At 41.1% G+C, this 24,259-nt stretch overlaps 1 protein-coding gene across 4 annotated transcripts in view; it reads right to left on the bottom strand.

Moving 5' to 3' along the window:
• BCLAF1 (BCL2 associated transcription factor 1) overlaps positions 1-5,921 on the bottom strand; it is a 31,117-nt gene extending 25,196 nt beyond the window's left edge. For all 4 annotated transcript variants that reach the window (XR_011145819.1, XR_011145820.1, XM_068984867.1 and 1 more), the window contains exon 1: positions 5,853-5,921. The gene's annotated coding sequence lies outside the window, so the exon portion shown is untranslated. The remainder of the gene's footprint in view (positions 1-5,852) is intronic.
• Positions 5,922-24,259: the final 18,338 nt, after the last annotated feature.

Here is a 24,259-nt window from a genome sequence, read left to right on the forward strand (position 1 = left end):
AGAAGAACCAATTGCCAAATCTCTCTTTACTCCAAGTCATGATTTTCTGAAGTACCAAGAAAATACATGCTAGAAATAGCAAAGTGAGGGAAAAGGGGCTGTAGGCTGTTAGCCTAGCAGATATACCTTCTTATTCACGATCTATGAATATATTCAAGCATCCATACCAAAAACTCAATGATCATATATAAAATATGACACATAATACATTAATAATATATAATATACATTACAAATTAACATTTAATATTATGTTAATATTTAAGATAGTACAAAGATCATAATCAGCTTGCCTTTTTTCTTTTTTAAATGGAAGTCTATATACAAAGTACTGTGTTATATATTATGGGAGACACGACAGGTCCCTGCTAAGTCACTTCAGTCGTGTCTGTGCAACCCCACAGACGGCAGCCCACCAGGCACCCCCATCCCTGGGATTCTCCAGGCAAGAACACTGGAGTGGGCTGCCATTGCCTTCTCCAATGCATGAAAGTAAAAAGTGAAAGTGAAGTTGCTCAGTCATATCCGACTCTTTGCGACCCCATGGACTGCAGCCTACCAGGCTCCTCCATCCATCGGATTTTCCAGGCAAGAGTACTGGAGTGGGTTGCCATTGCCTTCTCCGAAGAACTATGCTAGGTGACTTTAAACAAAATTATCTTATTTAATCCTCATAATCTCATAACCTACATATTTAACCCCACCTTTCAGATTAAGCTTTCATAATTAATATGAATTTAAACAAAGACTATCAGAAGCCAGACGCTACTACTGTAGGAAATACAGCACTTTAAGCGAGACATTAAGTTCCCTTCTCTGTTGGAGCTTACGTTCAAGCTAGGGGAATAAAGAAACCAAAGAACACAAACTGATGTCAAGAGATGGAGAGGAGGACTACTACAGTGGGTCCTTGAACCATCTTTAAAGAGCTAACAATCAAGTTAAACAGAAGGAATACTGCAAAGATCCAAGAAAAGCATTCTAAGCAAAAGACACAAACTTAACCAATTCAAGACAAACTTGTAAGAAGGCTGAGGTACTGTGATCAATGAGAGGGTGCAAGATAAGGCAGGAAACAGGAAGGACTAAATCAAATAGCATTCTAATAAGGAGGCCAGAGTAGAGTCGAGATTTTACTCTAACTGTAATGGGAAGGTCCTAGAAGGTCTGATTAGGGAAGTGTCACCATCTTATTTATTTACATTTTAAGATGGCTGCTGTATAGAGCATGAACCACATGGAGAAAAGAAAAGGGAGACAAATTAGAAGGTTGAAGTAGCAGTAAGTACTTGAGCCGAGTCTTAATTTTAGCATATTCAGGATGTGGGCTCCAAATTTTTGGAAACTATTGCTATTCATATCTTTAATAATCCTAAAAATACCTCCCATGACTATTGCTCCAATTGACTAGGTTCAAAATTCTGGTCTGACAATTAACCAGCTACCCAACTTTGGACAAAGGCTTCACTTTCCACAGATACAAAATAAAGCTAGTAACAGCTTAAGATTAAATGTACTAAACTAAAAAATGGAAATGACTTATCTGGCATATGGTCTGTATTCAAATGTTAACTGGTCTGAAACAGTCTTAACTGCAGTTTATTAATTTCACTTCAAATGATTAATATTTAATATTTTTGGCATAGCATTAATCAGCATTATTTAAAAAGTCAAGAAATGCTTAACAGGGTGTGAGGATGGCCAAGTGGTCTAAGGCTCCAGACTGAAGAAATGCTTAATGAGTAGAATTTTGCTTTAAAATACTCCGGAAAAATGGAATTTGAAAAAGAACAGATTTCACATGTATAACTGAATCACTTTACTGTACGCCTGAAACTAACACAACAATGTTAATCACCTATACTCCAATATAAAATAATTTTTAAGCACTCTCAAAAAAAAAGCAAATAATGTTAAAGTTGGTAAATGCTGATAATTATTAAGGTTAAGTAACAGTTCAATATTCTACTTTTGTGCTTGAATATTTCCTTAAGAAAAAACTTAAAAAAAAAAAAAAAAAAAAGGCTTAGTCACAAATTTTTAGTCCTGTGTCCAGTTCCTTGTCAGCCTGCTTTAGAAAAAATCATGCAGAACTGAGAAAAAGAATACCTGGATTCCAGAACAGACTGTGCCAATCCCTGGTTCATGTGGCCCTAAAAAGTCTTCTACCTTTTTTGGCCTCCTCCTACTATATGCTTGCTCCTTGAAAGAAAAGCTATGATTAACCTAGACAGCATATTAAAAAGCAGAGATATTACTTTGCCAACAAAGGTCCGTCTAGTCAAAGCTATGGTTTTTCCAGTAGTCATGTACGGATCTGAGTGCTGGACTGTAAAGAAAGCTGAGAGCCAAAGAATTGATGCTTTGGCATCAATGAAGACTCTTGGAATGCAAGGAGATCTAATCAGTCTATCCTAAAAGAAATCAGCCCTGAATATTCATTGCAAGGACTGATGCTGAAGCTGAAAACTCCAATACTTTGGCCACCTGACGTGAAGAATGGACTCATTGGAAAAGACCCTGATGCTGGGAAAGATTGAAGGCAGGAGAAGGGGGTAACAGAGGATGAGATGGTTGGATGGCATCACCAACTCGATGAACATGAGTATGAGTAAGCTCCAGGAGTTGGTGGTGGACTGGGAAGCCTGGGGTGCTGCAGTCCATGGGGTTGCAAAGAGTCAGACACAACTGAGCGACTGAATGACTGAACTAGTGTAGGGAGAAATACTAGATCAAGTTGAAGGTTTGAAAATTCCAAAATAACACACAAATGTCAATCTGTATTATTTTTACATTAATGTTTGTAGACTTTTTTTTCAGCTCGGGGCAAAGAAAATATTAAATACTTAGTATCGAACACTGGACTGGTTCTAAATTGGGAAAGGAATACTACATCAAGACTGTATATTGTCACCCTGCTTATTTAACTTCTATGCAGAGTACATTATGCAAAATGCCAGGATGGATGAAACACAAGGTGGAATCAAGATTGCACGGAGAAGTATCAATAACCTCAGATATGCAGATGAGACCACCCTTATGCAGAAAGCAAAGAAGAACTAAAGATCCTCTTGATGAAAGTGAGAGAGTGAAAAAGTGGCATAAAACTCAACATTGAAAAACCGAAGATCACGGCATCCAATCCACTTCATGGCAAATAGATGGGGAAACCACGGAAACAGACTTTATTTTCTTGGGCTCTGAAACCACTGCAGCCATGAAATTAAAAGATGCCTGCTCCTTAGAAGAAAAGCTATGACCAACCTGGACTGTGTTATTAAAAAGCAGAGGACATTATTTTGCCAACAAAGGTCCATCTATTCAAAGCTATGGTTTTTCCGGTAGTCATGAATGGATGTGAGAATTGGACCATAAAGAAGGCTGAGCATGGAAGAACTGATGCTTTTGAACTGTGGTGTTGGAGAAGACTTGGGGGACCTTGGACTGCAAGGAGATCCAACCAGTCAATCCTAAAGGAAATTCGTCCTGAATATTCATGGGAAGGACTGAAGGAAACTCCAACACTTTGGCCACCTGATGCAAAAGAGGTGATTTCATTAGAAAAGACCCTGATGCTGGGAAAGTGATGAAGGCAGGAGGAGAAGGGTTATGACAGAGGACGAGATGGTTCAATGGCATCACCCATTCAATGTATATGGGTTTGAGCAAGCTCTGGGAGATGGTGAGGACAGGCAAGCCTGGTGTGATGCAGTCCATGGGGGTCACAAATAGTTGGACACGACTGAGCAACTGAACGTTTATAGACTTTCCAGCTGGGGGCAAAGAAAATATTAAACACTTAACATTCTGAGGCTAACACTGACCACCACTGTTTAACAAACTTGAACTGAAAAATGAACAAATTCATAATCTACAGCTATAACCTAAACATTTACACTTATCAGTCAGAGACAGCTGGACTTCCCAATTCCCTTATCCACTTCTTTGTCACTTAATAAATCACTGTAAATTACACAGCTGTGGTTGTTGTTCAGTTGCTAAGTCATGTCTGACTCTTTGCCACCCCATGAACTGCAGCATGCCAGGCTTCCCTGTCCTTCACCAATGATTCTGAATGTAGCTTCTGGAAAACCCTAATACAAAGTTCTATATATAATAGAAGTGAAAAGACTTTCCATTTCTATTAAGGCAAGTTGTCACTCACATAGATAATCTAGTATAGGTAGCCGCCCATATTCAATACACTGAACTAAACCTGAGCCTACCCAAGCCACAAGTTTTTAGAGATCTATCTCCAAGTCCTGAAACACTACTTACTGCTCTTCCAACTCAAGAAATCAGCTCTAGGCAACAAATTTCCTTTGCCACAATTATCTGAATCAAGGGGGATTCCCATGACTACCACAATGTGACAATCAAAGTGTGGTATTCTAAAAACAAGATGCTAACTGACATCAGTAAACAGGCTTTAGTTTACTCACCTAAAGTGAGTTATTTCGGACACACAATCCTTCCATTCAATTAGTTCTCCAAAATTGTCTAGGATCACATAAAACTGCAAATAAACTGGTAGCGTTTCCTTCCATGTAAAGGTTCTTTGTCTAAACTGTAGCCCAACCATTCCCACTATAGTCCAATCTGAATGAGAATTCTCAGTGAGAAATAAACTGTTTTGCCTTTTAATATCCCCAAAATTTAAGAGGCGCTGCTGCACAAAAAAATAAAAGACTGAAGGAGCTAATCTCTGTACGTCATTTTTGGTCTTATCCACCTCCAAATTTAATTTCAATTGTTTTCACTTCTAAAATTCTCTCTCTATATATATACATAAAATACATTAAAAAGTTTGACTTAGAAAAGTAGTTGCCAGTACTGTTGGATTCTGACAAGATACACCTTAAAATTTAAATAAAGTCAACCAAGGCTTTATTGATGGCAAAGTCCCTAACCTCAACTCACCACTCACATCCATCCATTTATACCACTAATCGCGGATCCAACTTTTCTAACAAGGTACAGTGGCTAAATCTGCATGAAGGACGTGGCTTAGCGGGTACTGCAGAACTGCTCTTAGCCCCGGAGGTGGCAAGGCCGTCCTTACATCCATCGGCTGAGACCTTTGCTCAAGCTAGTAACTAGGCACCAAATCCTAGAGTCAAAAGTGCACTCTCGCTTCAAATCAATTACCAGGGGAACCCGAAGAAAAATTTCCCGCAACCCAGAAAGCCGGAGGCGGATGCCGGGGACAGAGAGCACGGAACGAGATCCTAGGACAAACTAGAGTAACAAAAACAAGGCGTAAACCGATCGGGAGCGTGAAGCCGGAGAAAAAACTCCGGAGTTAAAAGACGGCGCGAAAAGGGGTTAACCTACCCAAAGCACTTTGTTGCAGGTTAGTTATTTTGTCCAAGCCTCTCAGGCCGGAAAAGAAGGTGGCGATTCCAGCCAATGAGAAGCGAACACAAGTTGCACCTCGGACCGCCTGAGGAGCCGTAGGCGGGGAAGGGAGAGAAGAGGAAGCGCGCGTGCGCCGGGGCGAGCTTTCAGTCGGCAACGCGCAGAGATCAGGGCTGAGGAAAATGGGGGAAGGGTTGAAAAGGCAGATCTGCGCAAGCGCACGGAAGGCCGCGCGGTCTGAGGGTCTCGAGCCAGGCTCGCAGGCGCGCGCGCGCGCACGGTTCTCGCTGCTCACCCCACCCCCCACCTTTTCGGCCCGTAGTGCCTCGAAAGCCTGAGGGAAACTGGCTGGGAAACGCATAAATAACGGCGCAACGTTTCCTGGGCTCTCCTGTCACCGCCAACCCGCCACTACCAACAAAAGATTCAGTAATATTCATTCCTTCTCGATATTCACTGCCTTTTGAGTTATCTGGACGCAACACAAGGCCTACCTGACACGCCGAAGGACGGTTCCCGGGACTTATCTCACCGGTAACTACACAGCGGCCATTTCCCCACTCAAGAACGGGAGGAAAACCATAGAGGTATCTTCGACGCGCTAGCTCCTCTCCGTCACTTCCGATTTGGGGCGTGGCCTCCGGTGCCGCTAAATATCTGACCAAGCCCCACCCACCCCACCGCCCTAAAGCCGCTCTCCGGCCGCGGTATAGATGTTGCCTGAGGCTTTCTGGGAAGTCGCGTGGCTGGTCTCGCGCGATGATCTGGCGGCTCCGCCTTCCGGTCTTCATCAGCCGCCTCCGCCAGGGTGGCGGTAGAAAGTGGGCGGGGTGTTTTGGTGATGTGAGGTGGTGGTTCCACACCGGGGGACTCGCTGGTCTCTGGTTTGCATTGAGCGAACCCTCCGGACCTCGCTTGCCCCCACCTTTGCTCGTCTGGTCTGTTTTTTCTGTGGGACCAACTCTGACCAGGCCAGAAACAAAAGGATAATTTCACACTGAGGAAAAGACACGGACTGTATTAGCACACTGCGTTTCTCTGTGCCAGGAAGCGCCGAGTTTTTTCTCAGACGCCAACTGGAAACTAGGAAGTGTCGCTTTTTGTTTGATAGAAAATATGCCAGACGCACTTAGAAAGTAGAAAAATGGCCACGATCTGCGTCCGTTTCTAGAGTGGCGTCACACCACCTCTCCTACCGGTAGCGGAGTCCACGCTGCAGTACTCCGAAGTGGCTTACGCTGTCTTGGCGGTTTGCGTCAGAGGATGCTTCCTGTCCTCGGACGTGGTTAAAGCACTACCACTTAGACGCCTCGAGCGTCTAAGGTTTGAGCATAAAAATAAAGCAGAACGCGAAGCTTAACGATCAGTTGTGCTGGTCCAGCAACAACCTAATCTGCCAAAAATATAAACCAGATTATGAATGGGAAAGCCACATTTTTTGATTTGGATAAAATTTCAAATAAGAATCATAGCACATTTTTTATTAAGACTTAGCTGCGCGTAATTCCTTAGGGCCTAAAATGGTTATTACTTTGTTGTTTAGGGACCTGAACTGCCTGAAAGGATTTAAAAGTTCTAATTAGCAACCAGTCTTCTATCAGTAAATGCAGTCCAGTATTGGGCCCTAGCCGTGGATTTAATACTGTGCTTAGGGCGTTCTCTCATCACAATCCAATTTACGAGCTCAACTAGAAAAAATACCTCATTTGTATGAGATGTATTCTCGGTTATTTCTTGTACAGCCTGCCCCTCAACCCCTCACCACTATCAGAATATGGAAGCAGGAATCTTTGGCCTATGTCGTGCACTGATAAGTCCCAAGCAGTCAGTAGGTGCTCAGTAAATATTTGTTGAATGGATAAACTATATTAAAAGAAAAAAAGGAAAAGCCGTTGATGGCTCAATACAACTTCTATTCTGCAAGTAAGGAAGGGGGGTGATTTAAAGCTAAAAGCCCTTACCCATACAGGATAAACCACAATCTGACAAGAGTGCTTTATAAGCTAGGATATTATCTTAAGCTTTTCTCTGCAATTCTGTTGCGAATGCATTGAAAACGAAGTTATGTTGCTACCTGAGGCAGTATGCTGCTGCTGCTGCTAAGTCGCTTCAGTCGGGTCCGACCCTGTGCGACCCCATAGACGGCAGCCCACCAGGCTCCCCCGTCCCTGGGATTCTCCAGGCAGGAACACTGGAGTGGGTTGCCATTTCCTTCTCCAATGCATGAAAGTGAAAAATGAAAGTGAACTTGCTCAGTCGTGTCCGACTCCTAGCGACCCCATGGACTGCAGCCAACCATGCTCCTCCATCCATGGGATTTTCCAGGCAAGAGTACTGGAGTGGGGTGCCATTGCCTTCTCTGCTGAGGCAGTATAACTGCTTTTAAATTCCACCATTATAGTTCCATTCTTTGTAATGGAACTTTTTACACTGTTGAAAATACAAAGAAGGTGGAGAGGAACATGAGAAAATCAAGAGCCCATTTAACAAAAGGACATTATATAAAAATAGAAATTTTCCGAAGAAGAAATAGTAATTGTAAACAACCTTATTAATAAGATAAATGCCTATGAAAAGAATAATAAATCAGTAAGCTAAATTTAACTTAATGGTCATTGGCAGTTTACTCTATGTTTATAAAACTTAGCGTTTTGGTTTGTTTCATTGAAGGTAACTTGAAAGAGAGAACAAGAAAGAACTTGCTGTCTAAAAATGGTGTTGGAAGATTAGACTTGGAAGGCAGACTCCCTCCTTCTACTGGTTTTGTTTGTCTTTTTAGGCTGAACAACATTGGAACTGTTTTCTCATTTGGGGAAATTAAAGTTGAAGGGGAATTTGGAGAGTGTCTTCCCACTCCCTGAGAAGAGTAACTGTTGCTAACCCATTAGTAGTGGGAAGCAGGCAAAACAAAGTGGGACCAAAAGAGTTTAGGCTATGTAGGCTGGAGAAGGCAATGGCACCCCACTCCAGTACTCTTGCCTGGAAAATCCCATGGACAGAGGAGCCTGGTGGGCTGCAGTCTATGGGGTCGCTGAGAGTCAGACACAACTGAGCGACTTCACTTTCACTTTTCACTTTCATGCACTGGAAAAGGAAATGGCAAGCCACTCCAGTGTTCTTGCCTGGAGAATCCCAGGGACGGGAGAGCCTGGTGGGCTGCCGTCTATGGGGTCGCACGGAGTCGGACAGGACTGAAGCGACTTAGCAGCAGCAGGCTGGGAGGCTGGGAGTGGTTGGCTATTGTTTCTGCTACCTCCTCAGTTCCTATCCTTCCCAAGGCTTTGTGTTGATTCCTTTTTGTGTGTGTGTGATAAAATGTATGCTGATACTTGGAGCTAGCTGATATCTTTCAGTAAATTTCTGAGTGAGCTAACCAGAGTTGGTTTCTGTTGCTCACAAACAAGAACCTTCAACTGCATGCTCTGTTTTGGGTAGAGACATTTTCTATTTATGAGGACATGTTCTCAAATGGTCTGGCATTTTTCCGTATCTGTACAATTGAAATAAATGGTTCCCCTTGCCAAATCTATTTCACTTCCTACTGGTGAGCACAAGTTGATTGGGATCCCCACCTCACCTCCGTCGCTCTTTCTATCCTCTTTTTGCCTGCTACGAACATGGAAGTTGTTTTTTCCCCAAGATTTAAAATTAGCAAAATTATATATTCAAGAATTATGTATTACACTATTGTTCCTTAATATTCATTTCAAAAAATTGAAATATCAAAATATGACTGTTAAGCATTGTTCTTAAGTCCCACCAAGATTAATGTGCATATTTCTCACAAGATTATTGCAATAAATGTAATACTTTCTAAGTTTTCATAAGAAATCTTTGCCCACAGATCATGCCAGCTGGCTATTTAATCTAGCTATTAAAGAGCAGAGAGGAAAGGCCACCTAAAGTGAGGTAATTGAATTATGATTAGATTTATCACCAAAAACCATTTCTTCCTTGAGAGAGGTTATAGGAGGAGCAGAATGTTCTTTGTTGAAATTCTTTGGGGTTCAGTCCTGAGTCATCTCTTGTCTCTCTATATCTGTCATCCTGTGATTTGAAGTATCATCTTTGTACTTTATCTCAAAGCTGGAATTCTCCTTTGAACCACAGACCCGCACATATTTGACTTCATACCTTGTCTTTCTTCTTGGAGGTTTCACGCACATCTCAAACCTAATATTAAGAATGGAATTCCTGGGATTTCCCTGGTGATCTAGTGGCTAAAACTCCATGCTCCCAATGCAAGAGGTCTGGATTTGTCCCTGGTGGGGGAACTAGATCCTGCATGCTGAAACTAAGACCTGGTGCATCTAAATAAATAAATAAATAAAAAGTTACAAAAAAATGAAATTTCTAATTTCCTTTCTTTCTCCCAATCTGTTTATTCTTTCCTTCCCTATTATTCTCTCCAATCTTCCCAACTATTATAACACTATCAAACTCCAGTGAATTAAGGTCAAAACCTAGGGAGCAACACTATTTCTTCTTTCCCTAAATCTCTAATCCAATAAATCAGCTGAGACCTGTCAATCCGTTTCCAAAACACATTTGCAATTATTTGCATTTTCCTTTTCTCACAATGATCATTGTTAACTCACTTAAACTACTAAAACAGCCTCCTAGCTGGTCTCCCTGCCCACTGTCAATCCATTTCTCAGAGAAAGCTGCTTGAATGATCTCTTTCAAATAAATCATGCTATATCTCTGATTACAATCTTAACCTTCCACTGCAGCCGGATTGAAATCCAAATTACTTATGTAGCTTATCCACTATATATCCATAACCACTTATGTACCACAACCTGCACTTATCTATTTATTCTCACCTTGAACCACCTTCCTCTTGATTAATTATGTTCACTACCGTTCTTTCCATTCCAGAAACAGAAGGAGATTTTTTCTACTCCAGGGAATTTCAACATTTATACATTTATTAAAAGAGGAGGAGGAACCAGTAAGGAGATTGAGAAAAAACAGCCAGGGAGGTAGAAGACAAATGAAATCAAATGTAGTAGTTTCTCTGTTACTGTATAACAAAACATAGCAGCTTTAAACAGTAATTTCACAGTGTCTGTGGGTCAGGAATCTGGAGGGATTATCTGCATGATTCTGGCTCAGGGTCTCTCATGAAGTTGCAGTGAATTTGTCAGCTAAGACTGCAAACATCTGAAGTCTGGAGATTCACTCCACAACTCAGGTGGACGTTGGCAGGAGACCTCAGCTCCCAATGACATGGACCTCTGCACAGAATGCCTCAGAGTCCTCATGCTATAGCTGGCTTCCCCCAGTTAATGATGGGAGAAAGGGGAGCCCAAGAAAGAAGTTGTTACCATTATAAGCTAATCTCAGAAGTGACACCATCACTCTACTGTATTTTATTGGCCATTCAGACCTAACCCTGGTGCAGTGTGAAAGCACACTAAAGAAAGGTGTGAATACCAGGAAGTGGAGATCATTGGAGACCGTCTCGGAGATTGTCTTCCAGGCCAAAAGAAGCATGTGCTTAAGTGTGTGAAGTCAAAAAGACAAGGACAGTGTGCCTCTGTGCCACTTAGTCTTCAAGAAACACTGCTGCTGCTGCTGCTAAGTTGCTTCAGTCATGTCCGACTCTGTGCAGCCCCATAGATGGCAGCCCACCAGGCTCCCCCGTCCCTGGGATTCTCCAGGCAAGAACAGTGGAGTGGCTTGCCATTTCCTTCTCTGATGCATGAAAGTGAAAAGTGAAAGTGAAGTCACTCAGTCACATCCAACTCTTAGTGACCCCATGGACTGCAGCCCATGAGGCTCCTCCGTCTATGGAATATGCCATGCAAGAGTACTGGAGTGGATTGCCATTGCCTTCTCCTCCCTGCTAGCTTTATTGAGATGTAATTGACATATACCTTTGTATAAGTTTAAACCAAGCCATGCCCGCGGGGCAACCCAAGACGGGCGGGTCATGGTGGAGAGGTCTGACAGAATGTGGTCCACTGGAGAAGGAAATGGCAAACCACTTCAGTATTCTTGCCTTGAGAACCCCATGAACAGTATGAAAAGGCAAAATAATAGGATACTGAACGAGGAACTCCCCAGGTCAGTAGGTGCCCAATATGCTACTGGAGATCTCCGGGAGTTGGTGATGGACAGGGAGGCCTGGCGTGCTGCAATTCATGTGGTCGCAAAGAGTTGGACACGACTGAGCGACTGAACCGAACTGAACTGAAGGTATACAATGTGATGATTTGATACATGCATATATTGCAAATGATTGCCACAATAAGGTTAGGCAAGAAACGCTACATGAGTGCAGTAATTAACACCCAGCTGAACTGAACTGAATGGGAATTTTGAAACATAAGCAACTCCAGCACCTACCAGCTATTTCAACTCACATCCATCCTCTGTTCATGTTACAGCTTTCCTTCTGATTTCAGATTACTCTCCTTCTACCTCTTCACAACAGCTCACAACTTTCTTGATACCCATTTCTACAAATAAACTTCAGGTTTAAAATAAAATAGTATTTTAGTATTTATGTGTTTCTTAACCACTTAACATGTATGAAACTCTGCTACCATATTTGCTAGGTTCCTATTTTTTTTCACTTGTAACTGATGAAGTTTCTGAGTATTATATCCTAAGCCTATTTTTGCCAAAAACCCTGTGATTTTTATTGTGATTTTGCCTAGCACATTACTTTTTTTAAAAAAAATTTTATTAAAGTGTAATTGACTTACAAGGTTGTGTTAGTTTCAGATAGACAGCAAAGTAATTCAATCATATATACATATGTGTATATATATGTGGCTACATATATATATATATATATATTCTTTTTCAGATTCTTTTCCATTATAGGTTGTTGTTGATCCATCTCTAAGTCGTGTCCGACTCTTTGCAACCCCGTGAACTGCAGCACACCAGGCTTCCCTGTCCTTCACTGTCTCCAAGACTTTGCTCAAACTCATGTCCATTGAGTCAGTGATGCCATCTATTCATCTCATCCTTGTTACTCTCTTCTCTTGCTTTCACTTCTTTTTGCCTTGGGAGAGTGACCTAAGAAAACAATGTTATGATTTATGTCAGAGTATGTTTTGCCTATATTTTCTTCTAGGAGCTTTATAGTATATCTTTTTTTATTTTTAATATTTATTTACTTGGCTGTACTGAGTCTTAGTTGCAGCATGTAGAATCTTAGTTGTGATGTGTGAAATTTTATTTCCCTTATTTCCCTCTATGCATTGAGAGCATGGAGTCTTAGCCACTCTACCACCAGGCATGTGTCATATGGTGTCATTCATGGCTTGTATTTAAGTCTTTAAGCCATTTTGAGTTTATTTTTGTGTATAATGTGAGGGAGTGTTCTAACCTCATTGATTTACCTGCAGCTGTCCAACTTTCCCAGCATTGCTTGGTCTTTTCTCAACTGTATATTCTTACCTCTTGAGCTTCCCTGGTGGCTCAGAGGTTAAAGCATCTGCCTGCAATGCAGGAGACCCGGGTTCGATCCCTGGGTCGGGAAGATCCCCTGGAAAAGGAAATGGCAACCCACTGCAATATTCTTGCCTAGGAAATCCCATGGATGCAGGAGTCTGGTGGCCCACAGTCCACAGGGTTGCAGAGTTGGACATGACTGAGCGACCTCATTTCACTTCACCTCTTTTGTCACAGATTAACTGACTACATGTGTATGTTTATTTCTGGGCCCTAGCACATGAATTTTTATGAACACACATGTTTCACTATAGCAGAACTGACTATATAACATTCAATAAATATTCCCAGTTTTAACAATAAGGAAATTGAACCTTGCAGAAGTATCTTGCCAAAGTCACATGTCAACTAAATTTATCAAATGTCCATCTGGCTCTAAAGACTACCATCTTTTCACAGCAGTTTTAACCATGTAAATACTTTTAGTAGAGGTAATATTAGATCAACCTGACCTTATGCTCTTCCTCTTATATGCAAGTTGGTTAATAGTTCCCATATATCTGATTCTAAGTAATAAGATACATACAAAGTTTAGCATGTGTACACAAGCATATATATTTATCTGAATAGTTCTCTTATTACCCTAAAGTAAACAAATTTAGAAATTTAAGGGACTTTTCTGGTGGTCCAGTGCCTAAGACTCTGCATTCCCAATGCAGGAAGCCAAGATCTGATCCTTAGTCAAAGAACTAGACCCCACATGCCACAAATAAAAGTTTGTATGCCACAACTAAAGATCCTGCATGCTGCAATGAAGACCTGATGCACCCAAATAAAAAAAATAAATTTTTAAAGAAATTTCAGTGTCCAATTAATGATTAAATGGTCTTGATAGAGAAATAATGCATAATATATTTCTATCTTATGTAGAACTGTAATTTTAAGTATTAATGTTTTATGTCTTTTCAAATTTCCTTTTGTATTTATGCATTTAAAGCACAAGATAAGTAATAACATTACCCTGCCCTGCTGTACTTTCTCAGCAATGACATTGTTGGAATTATCTAGCTCTAACTCTAACATGGACCACACATCATATGTACCACAAAACTATTTGCATTAGGGGAGGCTAAGTAGTTCCCAGATCTGGGCCACAGTTATATGCTGCACCAGGCTGTTCAAAAGGATAAATGTGAAATGAAAATCTATTTGAGGGTTTCAGGCTGGTATATTTATTAGTGCCTTAAGAAAAGCCAAGAGGGGACGGGTAACAAAATGCACAGAAATTGTGAATTCATTGTGTCAAGGGGACTATAGGGTAATGATATCTGCATTCAAGCCTAGACAGCTCAAAGATGAATTTAAGGTGCATATTAACTGGAAATTAAATGTTTAAAGCATTAGAAAAATGAGACACTAAGGGTGTATACAATGAGATGACAGGTGTGGAAGAGGAAGCAGAATTAAATAATCTCTCTGAGAAGATGGCTCAGTTATAAATATATAAATTGCCTGCAGGGAAGGCATATGCCCTCCAACTTTTCAGAGATAAATGATTGTGTCAATGTCAAAAAAATGATTGAATTTTAAAAAGTAGATAAAGTCAACTGGATGAATTGTGATGCCATATTTTATTCTGTTTTTCAGCACATTTTTTCATCAAGACAGAAAATAAATTATCAGTGCCACACCTGAATCTTACCTTCCTCCAAACCTTAGGCTATGCTTTGTTTATGAAAATACCTGATTTTTGCCCCATGAAACTGAAAGGAAGTAAAGAGTAAATGTAAGGGGAATAAATATTCATCTAGGTTTTAAAGTTACTGAGAGTTGTGAGATAAATCCAAGTCATAAGAAAAGTTCTGGCCATCTTTGCAGATGGCTTGCTCTTTCCAATATAAGTTATATAATCTTATACAGGGTCATAATAATTTTACCCTAAGTGTTACTTTAGATGTTCTACAAACATTATCAGAGACCCAACAGTTTAACTCCATCCTATAGCTTTTCATAAAGAAAACTGCATTAGAATTTTATAATAAACTAATAAAATTATGAGAATATATATATATAATCATTCTGTAACTAATTTCAATGTAGCACGACATTTTTTCTTTTTAAAATTTATTTTATTTATGTATTTTTGGCTGCACTGGGTCTTCGTTGCTGTGCATGGGCTTTCTGTAGTTGCAGCAAGCTTTTCTGTATATTCTAAAACTTTTACAATAAGCACTGCTATTACAATACAAATTTATCTTCAATTTAGACCATTTAGTTTTACTTAAGTTGCATAAGATAAGGAGGAGCTAAGGACTAACTAAGAAAAGATTTTTTGTATGTGGTTCTTATAAATCATGGTCAAAATTGTACTTTAATAGAGGAAAATGAAATATTCATTAGTAAACCACCATTATGATCAATCTAGTTCTAAATTACTGCAAGGGGGATATTTGCTTCCAGAGAGAATTGTTGTTTCTTTTTTTTTTTTTTTTTTCTGGAGTGCCCTATAGTGCTGTTTTTGCTTAATGAATCTTCTCTTAAACAGTGAAGGGGAGTACTATATAGTTCAGTAACAAAACTATAAATGTTACATGGTTTGCTTCCATTTAAAAGGAATCTTTATACTGAATTCCAACCAGCCATGATATATATGCCTAAAAATGGCTTGAGCTTTTGCAAGACGATTATTTTCAAAATTCACTTTGTCATACTAGGATCTGGCTAGTTAGGTTGAAATTAACACCACTGGCTCATTTTTAAAATTCAATTTTAGAAAGAATTGTAAAATCACAGACCTGACTTTGTTTTCTTAGTGGTTGTAGCATTTTTTTAAATGTCTATGACAATAAAACCCCTTCAACCTTGTACTGCTGCTGCTGCTGCTGCTGCTGCTGCTGCCAAGTCGCTTCAGTCATGTCCAACCCTGTGCGACCCCATAGATGGCAGCCCACCAGGCTCCCCCGTCCCTGGGATTCTCCAGACAAGAACACTGAAGTGGGTTGCCATTTCCTTCTCCAGTGCAGGAAAGTGAAGGCGCTCAGTCGTGTCCGACTCTTAGCGACCCCATGGACTGCAGCCTACCAGGCTCCTCCATCCATGGGATTTTCCAGGCAAGAGTACTGGTGTGGGTTGCCATTGCCTTCTCCCAACCTTGTAATATAACTAGGTTAATCTCTTTTAACACAAACCCATCCAGCAGCTTTACCAAGATACATTCAGTCTTTCAGTCTCCATTATTTGTCCCAGGGAGATATTTCTGCCAATGGTATATGGGATGATCTGTTGTCCCTGTGATGAGATGCTCATTGTTTGAAAACAAGTTCATTAACATGCTTAAATATCTTTTAGGAGCATGAGTCATAAAAATATTGATTATTATTGATTATTTACAATTTATTCATAGGGATCCAGCTGGCAACCATCTGGTGTATAAAACTGAAAGCTGGAGGAAAAAATAAAAGTCACTGAAATAATATAATTTAGTCTCTACATGTCTTTATTACATGTACATATTAAGTTAGTGAATTAGATGATAGTGGAATGAGATGAATGCTCTACAATAGCAGATAAATTTATGGAATTTAACACAAAGGTAAGTTAAAATTTTACTCAAAAGTGTATGTTGAAGGACAAAATAAAGTAGAAATAATATTGTAATTAATTGGAAAATGTATTAAGGAGTATAGGATAAGCTATAGTAACAAATGGACTTCCCTAATGGCTCACTGGGGCTTCCCTCATAGCTTAGTGGGTAAAGAATCTACCTGCAATGCAGAAGACTCAGGTTTGATTCCTGTGTCGGGAAGATCCCCTGTAGAAGGAAGTGGCAACCCACCCCAGTATTCTTACCTGGAGGATCCTATGGACAGAGGAGTCTGGCGGGCTATAGCCCACAGCAAAGAGTCGGACTCGACTGAACGACTAAAGAGAGAGAGAGAATGGCTCATTGGTAAAGAATCCGCCTGTCAATGCAGGAGACACAGGTTTGATCCCTGGGTTGGGAAGATCCCCTGGAGAAGGAAATGGCAACCACTCCAGATTCTTGCCCGGGAAACCCTGTGACAGAGGCCCCTGGTGGGCTACAGTCCACAAGGTCGCAAAAGAGTTGGACAAAACTTAGGGACTGAACAACAAATAGTATTAGTAACAAATAGACTCTAAAATATATAATGGCTCACTCACAGTAGGGGCTTTCTCTCAACAGATCAAGGCAATTGTAATGGTTTGATAACTATTTCCTCAAGTAGTGATTTGGGGTATTAAGCTATCTGTGTCTCTCCAATCTCATAGGGTCGTTGGCTAGAATTCAAGAGTCTGCTAACCTCCAAAGGATTCATGGATAGAATTCAGGGCTGCCCATATATTTGCAAGGGAAAAGTTACATCACTGTTAACTTCAAACCAAAATTTGTCCTTTCCTTTAATTATGAACATAGGCAAGAACCACAGAAAGTATTAGCAGTACTTGCATCTTTGTAACAGATAAATCACAGATTTTTTTTTAATCATCACTGTTGTTGCCAAACTTTCAAAGAATCACTTATACTCAGCACACTTTCAAAATTACAGGGGTTATTAGACTTTCCTCTAGATTTTGTATTTCAAAACAAAAACAAAAAATTCACTGTGGCATGCAGGCTTTTGCATGGCCCCCAGTTTCCTGGCATTCGTACCTTTGTGTAATACTCGTCTAGTGAATAGAGTCTGGTAAAAGTGATTCTATGTCATTTATGAGATTAGGCTATAACATTTCAATGGATTCTATGCCCTTTCTTTGAGCACTTGTTCCTGGGGAGGTCATGCTGCCATGACATGGGAACTCCGTGGAGGGATGGATGTGACAAAGGACTGAAACCTGCCAACAGCCGTTTGAACAAGCTTAGCAGTGGATCTTTTCCCCACTCAAGCTTCCAGATGATTGCATTCCTAATTGTCACCTTGAATGTAGCCTTTTGAAAGACTCTGGACCAGAACTGCCCAGTTAAGCTGCTCCTGACTCACAGAAACCATGAAAAAAAATTTGTTTTGGGGGGCTCCAAAATCACTGCAGATGGTGATTGCAGCCATGAAATTAAAAGACGCTTGCTCCTTGGAAGAAAAGTTATGACCAACCTAGATAGCATATTCAAAAGCAGAGACATTACTTTGCTGACTAAGGTCCGTCTAGTCAAGGCTATGGTTTTTCCTGTGGTCATGTATGGATGTGAGAGTTGGACTGTGAAGAAGGCTGAGAGCCGAAGAATTGATGCTTTTGAACCGTGGTGTTGGAGAAGACTCTTGAGAGTCCCTTGGACTGCAAGGAGATTCAACCAGTCCATTCTGAAGGAGATCAGCCCTGGGATTTCTTTGGAAGGAATCATGCTAAAGCTGAAGCTCCAGTACTTTGGCCACCTCATGCGAAGAGTTGACTCATTGGAAAAGACTCTGATGCTGGGAAGGACTGGGGGCAGAAGGAGAAGGGGACGACAGAGGATGAGATGGCTGGATGGCATCACCGACTGGATGGACGCGACTCTGAGTGAACTCTGGGAGTTGGTGATGGGCAGGGACGCCTGGCATGCTGCGATTCATGGGTTCGCAGAGTCGGACACGACTGAGCGACTGAACTGAACTGAATTTGTTACATAGTGGTAGATAATGAATATACTCAGATATTTATGTATTACTGATTTTCTAAATAGTCTAATAATTTTATTTAGTTAGTTTCCTTTATAATTCTAGATTTGTATACATTTAACAAACATTCTGCAAAGGGATTCAGAGGCTTTCAATGTGTGCCAAAGGAATCCATAGTACAGTAAAGATTACAAGGCTCATTATTGCTCTATGACAACCAGCAAAAGGAGAAAGGAGTATGGAGGAAATATACTTTTTTATATTGGCCTAGAAGAAGACATCGGAGAAGGAAATGGCAACCCACTCCAATACTCTTGCCTGGAAAATCCCATGGGCTGAGGAGCCTGGTAGGCTGCAGTCCATGGGGTCGCTAGGAGTTGGACACGACTGAGTCAGTCACTTTGACTTTTCACTTTCATGCATTGGAGAAGGAAATGGCAACCCACTCCAGTGTTCTTGCCTGGAGAATTCCAGGGACAGGGGAGCCTGGTGGGCTGCCGTCTATGGGGTCACGCAGAGTTGGACACGACTGAAGCGAGTTAGCAGCAGCAGAGGCAGAAGACATCATTTCTGATCACATTTTATTGTTGTGGACTAGTCATATGACCACAACTTGACCCAGTGGGGGCTGGGAAATGTAGTTCTTGGTGAACAGCCATTTGCTAGCCATTGCTCCATGTAAGAGGAGGATATGCTCTAATGGATAGTGCCAGAGCAAATGCCCAAAATATGAAGAAAAGCAATGAAAATAATATGGACTAGAGGAGAATCTTAAAGCTCATTTGAAAATTTAACACAGAGTCAAATGAAAGAAGCAGATGGTAATGACAAACCATTTTCTGTGAAGTGATTTTTATTCCAAATGATAAGATATCTGTAAATCTAAAGATGCGAAGAACTAATTTGGGTTTACCATCTAGATTAGAAAATAAGAAATCAAAATCTTCTTTAGTGTACCTTAAAAATAAATTTTTGAGGTTATGAACACAGAATCTTAATTTTTCTGAATAAACTGAACAAGGATGTGATAGGATTGGTGGTGATTCATTTATTCAGTAAACATCTGCTGAGGGCCTACTCTGTAACAGAGACTGTAGGTAGTACTGGGGAAAATGAGATGACCAAAACTGAGACAAGACCCAGAGAGCCTAGGATAAGGGAAATGGCTCAGGCAAGTAAATCCATAATGTCTTCTGCTCAGTACTGTGACATACATAACCACAGGGTGCTAAAAGCAATATACTGACAGCAGAATAATTCTTAATTACTTGTTTCATTTAAACATGCCTTGAGCTAAGATGATCAAATTAAATTGGAATGTCAAGCTCTAGTTGTTAAATAGGGTAAGATTCCTCTGGGGATCATTTATCAGGCCTTCCCAGAATCCCTAAATCCACAAAGTAAAGCTGTCCATCAGTATTCATAGAAAAGAGTCCAATCCTCTGCTGATGGGGGCATGGCAAGAAAGAATTCTTGGAGGTCCACCATGGGGTTCCATGCATGAAGTGTTCATGTGAAACAATTAGTAATGCTGTGTACCCGCCAACATTTTCAAGATGGCGAATGACTAAATAATAACTGCTGGAGAAAAATCCAGACACAGGGAAACTGGGCTGCCAACAGTTAATCGGTATCAGGGGCTTCCCTGATGGGTCAGTGGGTAACGAATCTGCCTACAATGCTGAAGACACAGGAGACTCAGATTCAATCCCTGGGTCGAGAAGCTCTCCTGGAGGAGGAAATGGTAACCCACTCCAGTATTCTTGCCTGGAAAATCGCATGGACAGAGGAGCCTGATGGGCTGTTGTCCAAAGTGTAACAGCAATTCAGGCATGGCTGAGCAACTAAGCATGCGTCTTTGAGATTAGGCAAACCTACTCTTTCCTTGGATGGTGGCAGCCACATGCTCAGGAACATGGCTTGATGAGCAGATAAACAGAATGCAGGCTGGGTTCCAGGCCCATGTCACCCCCAGCTGCACATTCTGGTGCAGACAGTATCTACATAATCTACTGTGTGGGCAGAGGCTCTTGCATGAAAGTTCCTTGGTAAAACAACATGTCTCCCCACTACATTTTTCTTCTGAACATCTTTCCCTTTGTGACCCTCACCTTAACAACTTGAGTTTTTAGCACCATGTCTATTATCCTTACACAGCCAACAGGACAACACAAGAATTATACTCAGTTTTATGATATTGAATATTCATTCAACAAATATTTATTGATCAATTGTTCCTTGGGTGAAGAAATTGAGTATTATGCATATGACAAGGATAAGAAACGAATTATCTCATCAAACACAAGTAACTTGATGTCAAATAACTTATAAAATCATATCTCATTACAACAGGCTTTGCCATTGAATCGATCAGAAGAAAATACAGGAATGAGTGAGTGCATGTCATCAGTTCAGTTCAGTTCAGTTCAGTCGTTCAGTTCAGTTCAGTAGCTCAGTCATGTCCGACTCTTTGCGACCCCATGAATCACAGCACGTCAGGCCTCCCTGTCCATTACCAACCCCCGGAGTTCACTCAGACCACATCCATCGAGTCAATGATGCCATCCAGCCATCTCATCCTCTGTCGTCCCCTTCTCCTCCTGCCCCCAACGCCTCCCAGCATCAGAATCTTTTCCAATGAGTCAACTCTTCACGTGAGGTGGCCAAAGTATTGGAGTTTCAGCTTTAGCATCAGTCCTTCCAAAGAAATCCCAGGGCTGATCTCCTTCAGAATGGACTGGTTGGATATCCTTGCAGTCCAAGGGACTCTCAAGAGTCTTCTCCAACACCACAGTTCAAAAGCATCAATTCTTTGGCACTCAGCCTTCTTCACAGTCCAACTCTCACATCCATACATGACCACAGGAAAAACCATAGCCTTGACTAGATGGACCTTAGTCGGCAAAGTAATGTCTCTGCTTTTGAATATGCTATCTAGGTTGATCATAACTTTTCTTCCAAGGAGCAAGCGTCTTTTAATTTCATGGCTGCAGTCACCATCTGCAGTGATTTTGGAGCCCCAAAAAATAAAGTCTGACACTGTTTCCACTGTTTCCCCATCTATTTCCCATGAAGTGATGGGACCGGATGCCATGATCTTCGTTTTCTGAATGTTGAGCTTTAAGCCAACTTTTTCACTCTCCTCTTTCACTTTCATCAAGAGGCTTTTTAGTTCCTCTTCACTTTCTGCCATAAGGGTGGTGTCATCTGCATATCTGAGGTTATTGATATTTCTCCCGGCAATCTTGATTCCAGCTTGTGCTTCCTCCAGCCCAGCGTTTCTCATGATGTACTCTGCATAGAAGTTAAATAAGCAGGGTGACAATATACAGCCTTGATGCACTCCTTTTCCTATTTGGAACCAGTCTGTTGTTCCATGTCCAGTTCTAACTGTTGCTTCCTGACCTGCATACAGATTTCTCAAGAGGCAGGTCAGGTGGTCTGGTATTCCCATCTCTCTCAGAATTTTCCACAGTTTATTGTGATCCACACAATCAAAGGCTTTGGCATAGTCAATAAAGCAGAAATAGATGTTTTTCTGGAACTCTCTTGCTTTTCCCATGATCCAGCAGATGTTGGCAATTTGATCTCTGGTTCCTCTGCCTTTTCTAAAACCAGCTTGAACATCAGGAAGTTCTCGGTTCACGTATTGCTGAAGCCTGGCTTGGAGAATTTTGAGCGTGACTTTACTAGCATGTGAGATGAGTGCAATTGTGCGGTAGTTTGAGCATTTTTTGGCATTGCCTTTCTTTGGGATTGGAATGAAAACTGACCTTTTCCAGTCCTGTGGCCACTGCTGAGTTTTCCAAATTTGCTGGCATATTGAGTGGAGCACTTTCACAGCATCATCTTTCAGGCTTTGAAAGAGCTCAACTGGAATTCCATCACCTTCACTAGCTTTGTTCATAGTGATGCTTTCCAAGGCCCACTTGACTTCACATTCCAGGATATCTGGCTCTAGATGAGTGATCACATTATCGTGATTATCTTGGTTGTGAAGATCTTTTTTGTGCAGTTCTTCCGTGTATTCTTGCCACCTCTTCTTAATATCTTCTGCTTCTGTTAGGTCCATACCATTTCTGTCCTTGATCGAGCCCATCTTTGCATGAAATGTTCCCTTGGTATCTCTAATTTTCTTGAAGAGATCTCTAGTCTTTCCCATTCTGTTGTTTTCCTCTATTTCTTTGCACTGATTACTGAAGAAGGCTTTCTTATCTCTTCTTGCTATTCTCTGGAACTCTGCATTCAGATGCTTATATCATTCCTTTTCTCCTTTGCTTTTCGCTTCTCTTCTTTTCACAGCTGTTTGTAAGGCCTCCCCAGACAGCCATTTTGCTTTTTTGCATTTTGTTTCCATGGGGATGGTCTTGATCCCTGTCTCCTGTACAATGTCATGAACCTCATTCCATAGTTCATCAGGCACCCTATCTATCAGATCTAGGCCCTTAAATCTATTTCTCACTTCCACTGTATAATCATAAGGGATTTGATTTAGGTCATACCTGAATGGTCTGGCGGTTTTCCCTGCCTTCTTCAATTTAAGTCTGAATTTGGTAATAAGGAGTTCATGATCTGAGCCACAGTCAGCTCCTGGTATTGTTTTTGTTGACTGTATAGACTTCTCCATCTTTGGCTGCGAAGAATATAATCAATCTGATTTCGGTGTTGACCATCTGGCGATGTCCATGTGTAGAGTCTTCTCTTGTGTTGTTGGAAGAGGGTGTTTGCTATGACCAGTGCATTTTCTTGGCAAAACTCTATTAGTCTTTGCCCTGCTTCATTCCGCATTCCAAGGCCAAATTTGCCTGTTACTCCAGGTGTTTCTTGACTTCCTACTTTTGCACTCCAGTCCCCTATAATGAAAAGGACATCTTTTTTGGGTGTTAGTTCTAAAAGGTCTTGTAGGTCTTCATAGAACCATTCAACTTGAGCTTCTTTAGCATTACTGGTTGGGGCATAGACTTGGATTACCGTGATATTGAATGATTTCCCTTGGATACGAACAGAGATCATTCTGTCGTTTTTGAGATTGCATCCAAGTACTGCATTTCGGACTCTTTGGTTGACCATGATGGCTACTTCATTTCTTTTGAGGGATTCCTGCCCACAGTAGTACATATAATGGTCATCTGAGTTAAATTCACCCATTCCAGTCCATTTTAGTTCACTGATTCCTAGAATGTCAACATTCACTCTTGCCATCTCCTGTTTGACCACTTCCAATTTGTCTTGATTCATGGATCTGACATTCCAGGTTCCTATGCAATATTGCTCTTTACAGCATCAGACCTTGCTTCTATCACCAGTCACATCCACAGCTGGTTATTGTTTTTGCTTTGGCTCCATCCCTTCATTCTTTCTGGAGTTATTTCTCCACTGATCTCCAGTAGCATATTGGTCACCTACTGACCTGGGGAGTTTCTCTTTCAGTATCCTATCATTTTGCCTTTTCATACTGTTCATGGGGTTCTCAAGGCAAGAATACTGAAGTGGCTTGCCATTTCCTTCTCCAGTGGACCACATTCTTTCAGACCTCTCCACCATGACCTGCCTGTCTTGGGTTGCCCCATGGGCATGGCTTAGTTTCATTGAGTTAGACAAGGCTGTGGTCCTAGTGTGATTAGATTGACTACTTTTCTGTGAGTATGGTTTCATTGTGTCTGCCCTCTGATGCCCTCTTGCAACACCTACCATCTTACTTGGGTTTCTCTTACCTTGGGCGTGGGGTATCTCTCCACGGCTGCTCCAGCAAAGCGCAGCCGCTGCTCCTTACATTGGTTGAGGTGCTTGTCATAGTTCTATTTAAAGAAACATTTAATTTTCAAGAAGTCCTGTTCAAAAGGATCTAGCTGACTCTTAGAAAGATACTAATC

This window comes from Capricornis sumatraensis, chromosome 13, assembly GCF_032405125.1.
Source record: "Capricornis sumatraensis isolate serow.1 chromosome 13, serow.2, whole genome shotgun sequence".
Lineage (NCBI taxonomy): Eukaryota > Metazoa > Chordata > Mammalia > Artiodactyla > Bovidae > Capricornis > Capricornis sumatraensis.